Raw genomic sequence first — 14765 nt, 5'->3', positions numbered from 1 at the left:
ATCAAAAGTAATGGATAAATTGTTATGATCTTTATACATAGTGTGTTTTATTGTAGCAATGTGCCGCAAGACTAAGAGCTGCACCGCAGTACTACATGCTTTTAGAAGGAAAAACATGTGTAAGTAAAACCGCGTGTGACAGCATCCAAAAAATGTGACATTTTCCTTAAAAAGAAACCAAAAAACACATTAGCTTGCATTGTATTTCACCATTGTATTGGTTATATCATATATACAGACATATGCATACACTCACAGAAGCTTATAAACACATACACAGAAGGCAAATACAGTAAGTAGTGGCACTTACTGTACTTCCACCCATGGTGCATAAGCATAAAAGTGCCTAACAAGAGCGGGCTGTGCGGAGCTTCCTTTGATCCGGCGACCTCTGCTCCTGTCTCTTCTACTGTGGACAGGAGCAGAACAGGGACTTCTGAAATAATCATAGGGTCCACTTAATATGGCACCAAATCAGAAGTCATCATTATCGCTAATGCTGCTTGACCCAATGCAGCAAGCGTGCCTAGCCGACTACACTACTAAGCTGCCATGCTATATCCAGGTTAGATAGAGCAAAGCAGCAACTGTGATAAAGGGGGCCATTGGGCCCCCATGACTTAGGTGACCAGTTGTAATTGCAACCACTGCGCCCCCTACAGCTATGCCACAGATTACAATTTTGAACAAACTGAGCTTGTTTTATATCAAACGGCTGTAGCTCCAGTTTTATCAGTGCTGCCGATCGTATACTTATAGATTCTTGACCCCAAGAGCATGTGAGTAGCACCGATAGAACCAAAGCTTTAGCCATTGTAAAGAGCTGGGAATAGTGAATTTACAGCTGTCATATCTGTGTGTGGAGCGAAGGGGGCAGCATGGATGAGCAGGTAGAATGATTTATGATAGTCTCCTGTCTGTCCCCCTTTCCCAGGGGAGGGTAACATGGCCTGTTCTACATGTAATCATCCCCCCTTATGACACATATTTGATTTCTGATTCTCACATAAGAGGGTCTTTTTCCACAGAAAAGGAGTGCAAATATGCGCACTTGTTCCTATAGTCGCCTCCTTACATTGTTTAACCCCTCAGATGATGCAGCCACTGCTGACTGTGTTATCTAAACATTTTACAAAAAAAATCAAATTTAAGTTTTTTCCCCCTTGCACTGTTCTATAGAAAAAAATTAAAAGAACAATAAAAACAGTCCATGTAATTGATATATTATATGCAGATAAAAGTCTTTTTGTAGAAAAAAAATATGTTTAATTTAGTGTTGTCATGATCATAATGACCCATAGAATAAAACATTTACACCAGAAAAATAAATCGCACTGGTGAAATAGCTATTTTCCCATTGCCCCACTGAAAAAAATTATTAAACGTTAATCAATACATTATGTATACCCGAAAGTATTTTCTATAAAAACTAGAACTTTTTTCGCAAAATACAAGGTATCATGCAGCCACATTAATGAAATAATAAAAAGGTTATGACTGCTGGAATACAAATGGGGCAACGATTTACTTAGAGCTAAAATCAGTTATTTCACTAAGGGGTTAAAAATACACATAAGACAACTGAGTTCTGAACCAAATATATTTGCATGCTACATAAATACAACATTTACAATAGAAAAGTGGCATTTTCAAGAGGGTTTTCCCAATTTTCATGTGATTTTTAGGGGGTTAATGTTACTTTGCTTTGTCTATCCGGAGACTTTAGTGTAATTGTAGGGCCTCATTTATAAAAACTATCTAAAAGTAAAACTATCTTTGTTGCCCTTAGCAAACAGTTAGTGCAGAATTCTAATTGGTTGCTATGGGCAACAAGGCCAGTTTTCCTATTAAACAGTTTTTGATATCTGAGGCCCATGTGGAGTCAGTCAGTAGTCTACACAATACAATGACTTGTCATATTCCACAGTACTTTACAGTGATCCACTTACGCCAGATCTTCTTCATCCTCCTCCACAAACTCCTCCACCTCCTCCACAAACTCCTCAACTTCCTTCACCATCCTGTTAAAAAATAAAGAAGACAGTGAGAATCAGGAACTTCCTCTATCTGGTTCTTATAGAAAGTCTACTTATTGGTTCCCAAACCCAAACCACACGATCTGCTGCCTTCAGTAACTGCACACAATTCCCATTGGTTTTATGGGGTGAATATCAGAATGGTCTTAGGGTATTTTTACACAGGCCAACTATCAGCTGAAGAATCGCACAAGTGACCCCTAGTTGTCCCGTGTAAGAGTGGGACCCTACAAAGTACTGGGAAATAAATCACTCAGTAGTTGATAGTTGTTACAGTTCAGCTGACTGAAGTGAAGCAACTGATGAGCAACTTCTCGCTCAGCGTAAACAGGCAGTTGCTCATCTGCCTACTCACAGTTAATGGAGGTGGGCGGTCGGGAGAGATCTCCGCCTCCATTCACTGACCGACTATTGCTCCTGATAGTCATTGAGACGCTGCGCCCAACAGTTGTGTCATCTAAAAGTACCTTAGGGTGCCTGAAGGTCAACAGATTGTGCAGTTATAAGAAAGATATATTTACCTCACTCTCAAAAAATAACTCGCGAACTCCAACTGGAAGAGCAGAAGAAAAGAAATCAGACATTTTACTTAGGAAGCATATAAGGAGGAGAAATAATTACAAAACAGGAGCAAACGCAGAGCGTACCTCTCTCCAACGCCAACTACAAACTCTCTGTGGAATGTTGGCTCTGCAGCTCCCTATATAACATACATCACATCACAATATGCGTGACATTCCGTGGATTCCGTGACATCATCAGCAAGAGTAGCAGTTATCTAAACTGACCAATCACATTCAAGATAACTGAAGTCAAGTGAAATTCTCCATCTCAGCCACTAAACCTTGTATAAAGGAAGACAAATGTCATTACTGATATACAATGAAATTGTGGGTCATTTATACTGATGAGAGTTCAATCATTCATACATCCTCATGGTACATTAATATAGCAGGATACAACAATGTATTGTACAAAGGAAGGGGATATTCAGGTATACAGTATATCACAGGGGCGTAACTATAAAGGACAGGGATATTCCAGTATACAGTATATTGTATATAATATTACTATAGACCTGGTTTTATATATATTTATAAATACATGGAAGAAGGTTTAACACAAATGCTGATAACTTGCTGCAACAAGTTATCTTGGGCCTCCTCCCCACAGGCGGATTTGCATTGCGAATTCCGGAGGGGGATTCCGCCTCCAGATTTCACAGCAAATCCAGCCCATAGCATGATATGGCAAAACGTGCTTTCCTGCCCACTAGTGGAAATCGATTGCGTCAATTGCTAGTGTGAAATATTAGTGACTGCTTTGTACTACAGGTTTTGAGCATTGGAATTATTTCCCTCTATCCCATTTTTACTATTGATAAATCTGTGGATTTGTGCTCCTCTAATATCTTACCAGGTTGCACCTTACGCCCAGTGCTGTTTTTTTTATTACACTTCCATAGACCCAAGTATGACGAGCTCTTGTGCCAAGGTTCTCCTCAATGCACCCGGAGGGGAGGCTAAAAAAAGGTGTCATGGAGCCATTTATCAAGTATCCTTGTAGGTTAGGTCTTATATATGTATTTCCAAGAGGAATAACAAAGGAATATCACAACTCGGAGTTCTGTATTAAGATGCTCCAGAATTGTTTCTTATGTAATACAGAGTTGTACTATAACAGACAGGTCAGGAGGCATGTGGTCAAGGGACATTTTTTTTTACATTAAAGGGGTTGTCCCGCGCCGAAACGGTTTTTTTTTTTTCAAACCCCCCCCCCCGTTCGGCGCGAGACAACCCCGATGCAGGGACTGAAAAAAAGAACAGCACAGCGCTTACCTGAATCCCGGCGCTCCGGTGACTTCTATACTTACCGGTGAAGATGGCCGCCGGGATCCTCTACCTCCGTGGACCGCAGGGCTTCTGTGCGGTCCATTGCCGATTCCAGCCTCCTGATTGGCTGGAATCGGCACGTGACGGGGCGGAGCTACACGGAGCTACACGGAGCCCCATAGAGAACAGGAGAAGACCCGGACTGCGCAAGCGCGGCTAATTTGGCCATCGGAGGGCGAAAATTAGTCGGCTCCATGGGAACGAGGACGCCAGCAACGGAGCAGGTAAGTGAAAAACTTTTTATAACTTCTGTATGGCTCATAATTAATGCACAATGTACATTACAAAGTGCATTATTATGGCCATACAGAAGTGTATAGACCCACTTGCTGCCGCAGGACAACCCCTTTAACCCACCCCTCATTCTGTTAGTCAAAAATGTTCATTTTAAGGCTGGTTGTCCACCTGCGATAGTTCATATCGTGATTCGCGGCGATAAATCGCACACTGATCACGCTTGAAATGCTTTTCATAGGATAACTAGGGAAAGCGCAGCCTGATGTACACAAGCGGGAAATCCATTGCAATTTTCCGCTTGCATCTAAAAATCGCAGCATGCTGCCATTTTCCGTGAAAAACCTATCATAAAGATAGGTTCATCGCAGTGACTTTAGATGATCTCCCGAGGTGGAAATCCGCTCGTGAGGATCCACCATGCCCATGGACAGGCGGCCTAAGGGTTACTAAATGACTGAAGAGTGGAATCTTCTTTGATCGTAAACATTCACTTCACGTCTACATTGTATTGTATATGTGTTGTTATATATGTGTTGTTGTATATGTATTGTTCCCATGTTTAAGAGTCTGTCTCGTCTACAGGAAGGAGGTGGTGCGTTGTGAAAGTGTGATGCACCATCATGCAGGTGGGTATTTTTATGGTTCATGTCCACAGACATAATTGAATTGCGGAATCCGCGCGTGCCACCCGCATGTGTGATCCGCAATTCAATCAGTCTATAGACAATCATTGGGCATTCGCAGGTAATTAAATAGCTGCGATTGACATTTTTCCCGATGTACGCATCACACAAAATCACAGCATGCTCCATTTTCTGCGGATTCCCGCACGGACGGCTTCCACTGAAGCTTAAGGCCTCATGTCCACGAGCAGATCGGATTTTGCACGTGAATTTCTGCAGCGGGAGATCTGTGGAAACCATTTGCGGGAGATCACAGTTGTAATGGCTTTACCACACATCCGCAAACCCACTCCAAGCCTTTTCCCCACCTCCCTAATTGATTTTAACCTTCAAATCCGCAGTGCATCTGCAATTGTATTTGCGGATGCACTGCGGATCGCACCCATTGACTTCTGTTGAGCCTGTCCGCAGGGAATCCTCACTGAAATGGAGCATGCTGCGTTTTGTTTTCTGCACCAAACGGTCCGCAAATCAAATCTGCATGCTTAAATCCAGTTGCAGGTGCCAATGCTTCCCTATGGGCACTTTGAATTGCAGATCTTTTGCACAGGTGACCTGTGCAAATTCCACAAATCAAATCCGCCCATGGACAACATACATCTAGTTTTGAGAACTGCCAAAATAGTGTTATTTTTGGCAGAATCTTTTTTTAACTTCTCTACTTTTCATAAGCTGCATAAGGGCGCTTCTAGATGGAATGATTATCATTCAAAAACATCATTCAAACGAGCGAAAGTGAACAATAATTGTTTGGTCTAAACGCGAGTCAATGATTGAACGAGAATCCGTCACTGCTCCAGGCTCTCGGCTACTTTTGGTAGCCAGAAACAAGTAAATTTATAATTTACCGTGCCCTGCCTGGCTTCTGCGCATACATCCAACATTTTGCCTGCTAGCGCATGCGCAGAGGCCGGGGCGAGCGTCCATGCAGGAAAATTCCATTGGGGAAAATCGCGGAGGCCTTGGGTGAGTAGTTTCATCTCCCCTCGTGCATCTGATCTGTGAGGGGAGATGAAACTTTAGCTTTTGTAACTTTTTTCTTAACTTTCATGTGATCGCTGTTATCTGTTAAATAACATCGATCACGTGACCGGGGACTGCACTAGGCTGTTGGCTACCTCCAATTGCTGATAGCAGGGAGCTGTCTCACTCCCTGACTCTTAGGCCTCATGTCCACGAGGAAAATCAGGCCCGCCGCAGATTCTTCATGTAGAATCCATAGCAGGTCCCTCCTGCCCCGCGGACATGAGGCCTAAAAATGAGAATAAACTCACCTGCTCCGGGCGATGTGGATCTTCCTTCCTTTGTGGTCGGATCTTCTTTCTTCGGTCCGCGGATGTGCTCGGCACGCCGGCAGCATGCCGAAGAAAGATGATCCGGCTGAGAAGAAGGGAAGAACCGCATCGTCCGGAGCAGGTGAGTTTAATTCTGGTACGGGTCTCCCGCGGATCCGGACGGCTTCCATAGGCTTCAATAGAAGCCTGCGGGAGCCGTCACCGCGGGAGACCCGCACAAAATGGAGCATGTCCTTTTTTTTTCCCGCACGCGGATCCGCGCCTGACGGGAAAAAAGACAACCGCAGGTATTTAACTACCTGCGAGTGTCCAATGTATCCCTATGGGGCGTGGATCCGTGTGCGGGAAAAACGTTGCGGATTTTAAGCCCGTGAACATGAGGCCTTATTCTACAGAGCCAATGTGTTTTCACGGCCCTATAGAATAAAGACCAGACAGCCAGGACGTGAACACACGTATGGGTGGTCACTAAGGGGTCAACTGTGTGGCCTTGGCTTCAGCCACAGCATAGTAAAAACACATGCAGCCCAGGCAGTTGCAGTGAGGGAGTTGTCGGTAGGTCAAGCCTGTTATCTGCCCACAAGCAGAGGCAGCGGACCGCCAGCACAGAGTGTCAATGTCTTGATGCTGGCCACAGGCCTGCATAGAGCGTCCTCCTGATGCCTGATGCTGTGGCCAGCAATGGTGAGGACAAGGTAACAGGAGGTCAATGTATTTTTGACTAGGGCTAGGGAAAAGGGAAGGTAAAGGCTGCTTTTGGGAGTCAAGGGCCACAGCAGTGGCCAGATGCCAGGCACTAGTGGTGGGTACCCGCAATACAAGTGACCTACTGAATGGTTGAATTGGTAAATAACTGTACCTCAGTTTGGATGTTTATAGCTCTCAAGCTTCATCAATAAGTCATGGCTATCTACCTCTCTGGATTTTTAATTATTCATCCAGGGAAAGCATTGCCATACACATACATCGGGGAGAGAATCAACCCGGTGCACCATAGCATCACCCCACCTTGTAACTACGGTGGAGCTGTTTTGAGGAGCCATCCTGTAGTTTGCCACCATGGAGGGGAAATAGCCAGCACCATGACATTATAGTGCAGCCCCTCACCTGTTTGCCTCATTCCAGAACACCACAAGTGGTATTAATAAAGTCTCTGAATGATTTGGAGAACTAATTTCCATCCATATATGATTTAGTCTACATGCTAAAGCAAGATGACAGACAATTCTAATACAATTTATCTTGCTAAAAGTAGCAATGTCTAGGTGAAATCAATAACATGTGAACCTATTTCAGAGGTATCCAATTTGTGGACCGTATCCTGTATAAGAAACCCAATGAATGCACAGCAAGCAGGAGTAATGAAAAAGTTATTCATCTGAAATATAATCCATAATAAATGTAGAAAATGAAGAAGATGCAGAAAAAGTGTAGAAAGCACCTCAGGAAACTGGTACTGGCAAAAAGGGTAACGTCAATGGCAAATGCAAAGCTAGGGTATCTCCACCGTATCTTCTCCTGACTCACTCCAATCCTCTTGGTGTCAAAAGGAGAGACTAGGGGTCCTGGGTCCAGATAGAAAGTGACACAAATAGATATCAGAAAAAAAGGTCCTGCGCTCAAGAAGTGAGAATGGAAAATCTGGAGAAAATCAGTGCAATGCCAAAGAATATATCGCTGATGGACACTTACTTGGAAGGAGGGGTGTGTGATGGAGAAGAAGAAGAGGTACATTTACCATGTAGTCATCACGAAAGATGGTGCTGCTACTTACTGATATAAAAGTACATGGGCAGGTACATAGACCAGTCCCAAGCAAAGTTAATATTTTGGCCAAAATATGCAAAGCTCACAATCCAATGTCCTTTCACTGATTTTGTCCTTTTCAGTTAAATGCTTTTCATTTTAGTGTAGGGACTCGCAGGAGTCTAATATTCAAGAGTCTAATAGTTAATATTTTGGCCAAAATACTTTGCGTATTTTGGCCAAAATATTAACCAATATCTCATATTTAAGTGCAGAAGCCCCTGGGCCCTGTGGGGTGCTGGTGGAGTCCAGGGTGTCAGCGCTTTGTGTGGTACATTGTGAGAGCATGGGGTAGCCTGCCTTTTCTAATAGTAGGGCTGCTTTCACACGGCTGACACAATATGCACCATATTCTTTTAAATGGGATCATACATTAGTTGTCTTTTTCCCTCATGGCATTGCTGTAAAAAATTGTGGTATCTTCTAACTTTTTGCCTACTTGGAGCGCATCGCCCATTGTTTTCAATGTGCATGCGAGTGTGATGTGAGAATGACAACTTCCCAGAAGTGATGGGAGACGTTTTTGATAGAAATAGCCTCGCATCTGCAGTTACTTTGCATGTTCACAAGTGCGATATCGGGCCGTGTTTCACAGCCCATTATTGCGCTTGGCCATGTGTAGGAAGCCTGTGGGTGAAAGTAATGGTGCTGTAAGCCTGCATGCTGCACTACACGTACCAAGCAGCCCCCCCAATATATCATGGGTGTGTGAGTGGTTGTTCAGCAGTATTTTGCACCTGTTACTTACTCCATACACTGTTACTTTCCTGCTGCATGCTGCTGGGAACTGGTCTATGTATCTGCCTTTGTATCTTTATATTAGCAAGTATGGATATTTTTCACAGCTTTTTCTGAATATATGCTATTTTTCAAATGAATTTATTTTAATGCTGGCACTTGTAGTACTACATAAGAAGCTATGTAATGATATTGATGTTTCTTGCAACTACACTGACTATATTTGACCACAAGATGGAGCCAAACTACTTGAGCTCTATGTAATGGGACTGGCCTAAAGGTGCATTCACACGAGCGTGTGCGTACATAGGTGCGCACAAAACAGCGCGTCCATGCACGTGCAAAAACACGTGAATGCAGGTCTGTGCAGCATTCCTTTCAATGGAAGCGTGGCTGCTGCTGACGGCCCCTTTGAAAGCAATGGCCTGCCAGCAACCCCTGCAGTGATTTTCAGGAAAGGGCTTTAAATATAAGCCCTTTACTGAAAATCATTCCTATCTGGTGTAAAAAATAAAATAAAATACTCGCCTCTCCGGGGCTCAGGCGTGTCTAGCAGCTTGGGTCCTGTCACTGAATTTATTGAATGGCCGAGCGCTGCTGTGATTGGCTGAGCGCTGTGACCATTCACAGGCAGCGCTCAGCTATCATTCAACGAATGGACGAGCTCTGCCTGGGATTTGCTGAGTGCTCACCTGTGACAGCTGTGTCAGGGGATTATTTACTCCCTGTGGGGAGTGCCCTTGTCACTGAACACTGTGACAGTGCTGTCACAGTGTTCAGTGGCAAGAAGACTCCCCACAGGGAATATTAATACGCACCATGGACCTATGGTGCACGCATGTCCTATGTTCTGCAAAACATGGACATGTGAACTCACCATAGGGAACCAAAGGTTCTAATAGACGCTTGGTTTTGTGTGCACCTATGTACTCACACGCTCGTGTGAATGCACTCTAAGAGCAAAAATAATTACTGTGGATAAATACAATATATGTTCCCATAGGAGTCAATGGGAACTCCTGTAAAACATGTGTCTATGTCCTATCTTTTTAGGTGCGTGCTGTTTTGCGCTTCAAATTCTGCACATAGGAACGCTTTTTGAAGTATGCATTATGCGTGCGCAAAACATGTGCTTGTCTGACCGAGGCCTAAAGGAGCGTATGCTCTATAGCTTATAAAGGTGCAGCTTATAAAAATATCTGCTAATATTTTTCACAGATATGTGCATAAATGTTATGTGAGATATATAATGATCATAGGAATAAATTGATTTTTGCTGTATTACTCACTAAAGAACAGTACATTCAGACTTAACCAAAACCTGATGTGACTGATAGCAAGAAAAAATAGATTGTATGCAACTGCAAAGAAAATTTAGAGGAGGTAGGCTTTAAAGGGGTTGTCCCTCTTCTAGTGCTGCAGGAAGCAGACAGGTCCGTACATTGTGCAGTGGCCTGGGTTGGTACTGCAGGCTGAGTCCCATTCACTTCAATAGGACTCAGCCTGCAGTACCAACTTGTGTCACTGCACAATGTACGAAATATCTGTTTCCTGCAGCAAAACAGCTAAGAACGACAACTTATTTCACTTTAGGACCACTTATCTGGCAGGTGTTTCCCCCAACAAAAAGGTATAAACAATATTTTTGTTATAAAAGTTTTATTTCTTGCTTGAAATTCAATATGTATATTAAGCAGAATACATATACCTGAATAAGTAATTAGTAAAATAAGCCTATACTGGGCTTTTTATATATCCTATAGTAATAAATAACGAGGTTAATATATAATGTACAGTATATGTAATAAATATAAGCGTTATATGCAATCATAAAATACTCTGTATTTAAATATGCACAGCATAAAACTGGAGTCCACCGGCATAATACGGAAAGTGTCCATATTTTTAGATGTTCCTCTGTTTAAAAAGATGTCCAGAGTTTTTTTATTTTCAAGCTCGTCCCACAAGTCATCAAGCATATCCTGTAGAGGAAGGAAAATACACTATTAATCACATTGAAGGGGTTTTCTGGGAGTATATTGATGACCTATGCTCAGGTCTATTCATCAATCTGCTCTTCGCTATAGCTGCTTTCAACTGAAAGTAGCACAACACCCTGAAATGCTACTGTAAGGTCAGGTTCACATCTGTAAGGCTGGGTTCCATCCAAAAGCCATGCAGCTGAGCGAAAACCAAACGGACCCCTTTGTAGTCAATGGGGTCCAGTTGGCACTGTTTGGTTCTGTCCTGAGATGGAGTCAGTCGGCCACGGGGATTCCCCTTTCCTGCTCCCTAAATGCAAATGTGAAGCCACCCCAAGCTCACTCCCATTGCCTTGCAACACCATTCCGGGCCACTGCAAAGTGCATGGAGCTGGGATATTTTAGGCTGACAGCAACTTCAGCAAACAACTGATTGGGCATCAGACTCCCGCTGATCTGATATCGATGACCTATCCTGAGGATGTGTTCAAGAAGAAATATATTGAGAACAGCACGCTTGTCCCACAATTTAGAGAATGCAACAGTCTGTCTACAGGGAATCAGCTCATCCATTTATCAATGGAGATTGGCCATCAACATATCATCACTGCAAGTTTACTGTGGCGGGAAATACATTCAGCGACGTTTCAGCTAAACACGAACCTTTCTCAAGCCGAAATGTTGCTGGGCGTATTTCCTGCCACAGTAAACCTGCAGTGATGATATGCTGAGGTCTATTCTCCTTTTTCTATGGTGCTATTCTGAAGATAGGTCATCAATGTTATACTCCCAGAAAACCTGTTTAATCTTGGAACTATGAAACAGTTCTTATTAATGCTCTGCTTATTGGATACTATCCACCTCCTAATCACACACTAACATTGCTCATGTGCACTGAAACTACAGCAAGCAATATGTAATGTGATAGTCTGAATGTCAAAAAGCTATGAGCTACTAATACATATTGGAACATCTGAGAAGTTGGTGGATGGAGTCCACCACAGTCAGTGCAGATGGAGTTGGTAGCAAATAGCTTTGTCCACATTGTAGCAGCCCAGGTTGGTATTGCAGGTATTCAATTTAATATTAGCTGCGCCGCAATACCAACCAAGGCCACTGAATGTGGACAGAGCTATCTGCTTTCAGCGCTTTACACACTCAGGGTGCCCACCCACTAGCGTTTTTTTACTGCGAAATTCGCAGCGTTTTTTTTTTCTGCAGGGGTCTTTGGGCTATGGGACATGCAAAGCTAAAATCGCGATCGCGCAAAATCGCGATATCGCGGTAAATCGCGATTTTGCGCGATCGTGATTTTTACATTACAAGTCCCATAGACCCCCTGCAGAAAAAAAAAACCTGCGAATTTCGCAGTGAAAAAACGCCAGTGGGTGGGCGCCCTCACATCAATAGTTAAATCCTAGAAAGACCCTGGCAAATAATTAAGTGCAGAAAATAGTGTGAAAATTTTAGTAATTACTGCAGTAATAATTAGAGTTCCCAAAGAGTGGTTGTCAACGTTAGCAGTGTTGTATTATATAAGTAGATTATGTGATCGCAATTACTTTTCAGAATGATAGAAAGTTCTGACTCTATTAGAAAGTTACTCATCGAACCCTTAAAAGAGTTTTTCTGGGACTAAAAAAAAGGCCTGTAAAAGGGTCTCCAAAAACAGTGCCTGTTTGTCCATGGGCCGTCCCTGGTATTGTATCTTATCCTCATTCAAGTGAATGGAGCTAAACTGCAATACCACAAACAGCCTTTGGACAGACATGGCACTAATTTTGCCAACAAAGAGGACCCTTTTATTCTAGTCCCAGACAAATTTCTTTAAACTTTTTAATTACAGCAAATGTTGCAACTTTTCATGCAAGTTCATATTTTGACATCTATGTTTCTTTATAACTTGCCTAATTTTGGATGATGAGAGCTACAGAATGCAAGCAGCAAAGTAGTACTGATAACCAAGTCTAACTAGGTTGATTACAGCTGAGAGTACATACATGCTACCAACATAAAATACATATAAATATAGTGGGAAAGTCAAAAAGGATTTGACATACCTGACAAAAACCCAGGTCTGGAGAAATTGGTGCCTGTAACGAGAAAACTTTCATGTCTGGTACTGGAGATATATGTACCGGTGAAGAGATCATGGCACATGGTGAGAAAGTCTCTTCAGGTAGGCCTTGATCTGTGGATTGAGGAGAGAGCACATCTGTTGAGGGAAGGTTAGTGTCCATGCCAGTAAGGTTTGCTATGTCTGGAAACAATCTTGAAGATGTTGAGTATTGAGGAAAGGTCTCTGACAATTGTGTTCTTGCAGCTGAACAGATTCCATGCATATTGCCTTGACAGCAGCTAAGGTCAATTGGACACATCGATCTTCTGAGGCTTTCTTCCCTTCTCTTCATCAGGGTTTCATCATCCAGGCCAAGAACATCAGACAGATGTGCAATATAGCGGATTGTCAAGCGTAGTGTCTCAATTTTTGTCACGTTTTTACCAACTGGGGCCATTGCTGGTGGAAGGTAACTTCTGAGTTTCTGGAGAGCAGTGGAGAGATTCCTCATTCTCATCTTCTCCCTCTCGCTAGCATTCTGTTGTTGATGAGACATGGCTCTGTTTCTTCTGTGGCTCTTCATTTCTGGTACCTCCATCTGTCTGGTTTGCAGACCTTCATCATTGTGTGGAAATATTTTAAAGTTATTATCTTCAGCAAGGTTGCAAGATTGATACGGAGGGGAAAAGCAGAAGGAGTCAACAGAAGATGTTGGAGACAGGCTGCTATAGCCTTCAGAATCTGGGTACCCAAATTGCTGAAGAGTGCAGCCCTCTGCAAGTAGTACTTTCTCCCTGGAGTGCAAGTCTACCAGAGAGAGATCCATATGTGCTTCTCTTCAGATTCTCTGTTGAAATACTGCCGTGGCTGCACAGCCCAGGTTTTATCCTGAAAGCAGAGGTGTGAATTGTCACCTTCACTGGCACCACCAACACATCAAAGTTTACTAGGGCTGAGCAGGGGGTCCTTGGGAAGAAGGTTCCCAGAGAACCAAGTGTGAATTTCACCTCAAGAAGATGAACAAAAAATGGACTACATAGGTTAACTACTAGAGATGAGCGAGCGTACTCGTACGAGCTTGATGCTCGTTCGAGTATTAGGGTGTTCGAGATGCTTGTTACTCGAGACGAGCAGCACGCGATGTTCGAGTTACTTTCACTTTCATCTCTGAGACATTAGCGCGCTTTTCTGGCCAATAGAAAGACATGGAAGGCATTACAACTTCCTCCTGTGACGTTCCAGCCCTATACCACCCCCCTGCAGTGAGTGGCTGGGGAGATCAGGTGTCACCCGAGTATTAAAATCTGCCCTGCCCGCGGCTCGCCATACATGCATTCTGACAGCGATCAGGGAAACTGCTGCTGATGCTGCTGCTGCTATAGGGAGAGCGTTAGGTGTTAATTTAGGCTTGAAGAACCCCAACGGTCCTTCTTAGGGCCACATCTGACCGTGTGCAGTACTGTTGAGGCTGCTTTTAGCAGAGTTGCACAATTTTTTTTTTTGTATATCTGGCGTGCAGACCATTGCGTCCTCAGTCTGCAGTCATTTTACTCAGTATAGGGGTAGTACTGGTGAGGCAGGGACAGTGGGAAAGGTGAAAGAGATATACTGTCTATATAGGCAGTGGGCTTTTTCAAAAAAAATTGGAGAAAAATACTATATTTGGGCTGCCTGTGACCGTCTTCAGTGTACTGCGTGTCTGCTGGGAGTAGAAGTCCTAATTAATACGCAGCTAAGCGTTACAGCAGGCTTGCGCAAAATTGTTTACTGGCTCTGCTGTGCCTGTTACATCACCGCCGTGATAGCGCCAGAGGGAAACAGTAAACATAATATACGCTGCATACAGTATCTGTCTGCTGTTTCAGCTCACCATTTAAAAAGAGGGAAGCCAAATACTTAAGGCGTACCACTGCCCTTTGGCGACTTGACTGCTTCTGCGCTATGAATTCCACTAGCTCAGTCCTACGCACCTACGTCTCACTACAGGCATGCGCAAAATTGTTTCCTGGCTCTGCTGTGCCCGTTACATCATCGCCG

General features: G+C 43.4%; 1 pseudogene; it reads right to left on the bottom strand.

The window, feature by feature from the left end:
- Positions 1-10608: 10608 nt before the first annotated feature.
- On the bottom strand, positions 10609-13554 carry LOC136610134 (mesoderm posterior protein 1-like; annotated as a pseudogene).
- Positions 13555-14765: the final 1211 nt, after the last annotated feature.

This window comes from Eleutherodactylus coqui, chromosome 2, assembly GCF_035609145.1.
Source record: "Eleutherodactylus coqui strain aEleCoq1 chromosome 2, aEleCoq1.hap1, whole genome shotgun sequence".
In the NCBI taxonomy this organism is placed as follows: domain Eukaryota; kingdom Metazoa; phylum Chordata; class Amphibia; order Anura; family Eleutherodactylidae; genus Eleutherodactylus; species Eleutherodactylus coqui.
The sequence above is the reverse complement of the archived record's forward strand: the minus strand, read 5'-3'. Positions and strand labels throughout refer to the sequence as shown.